The following is a 512-nucleotide window of genomic DNA, read 5'->3' as shown; positions in this document are numbered from 1 at the left end:
ACGCACGTGAATACCATCGCGTTTATATGCATATACCTGTCAGTCTGCATTACAATAAATGACTCTATAACTTCAATCAAAAGCCCGAATTCGGTACATAATTAAGCACGATCACCGAATAAACGCAATCGCTGAGGGACAAAGTGGTACGAATTACACTACAAATGATCAGGAAAGGCACAATGACACGTTTCAACTGCGACTGATTTTGATATAAATCTGTGCGAAAATGGGACAAAAATACTCATGGGAGTAAATGTGAAGGCGAGGGGGGAGTGGGATGGAGAGGGGGAAGGGGATGAATGGGGGGAGGGGGGGATGAAGAGGGGGAGGGGGATGAAGGGGGGCAGGGGGGGGATGAAGGTTGTGGGGGTTGGAATACAACAACAACTGATCATGGCTTTTCCGCGTTGGTGTTTATGATGAGTGAAGTGATATGGGATCTTTATGGCGTTGGGATAAAAATAGGAAAGCTATGTAATTTGCACTGATATGGAAACACGTACACACGC

This window comes from Penaeus monodon, chromosome 30 (assembly GCF_015228065.2).
Source record: "Penaeus monodon isolate SGIC_2016 chromosome 30, NSTDA_Pmon_1, whole genome shotgun sequence".
Lineage (NCBI taxonomy): Eukaryota > Metazoa > Arthropoda > Malacostraca > Decapoda > Penaeidae > Penaeus > Penaeus monodon.
Note: the sequence above shows the minus strand (reverse complement) of the source record.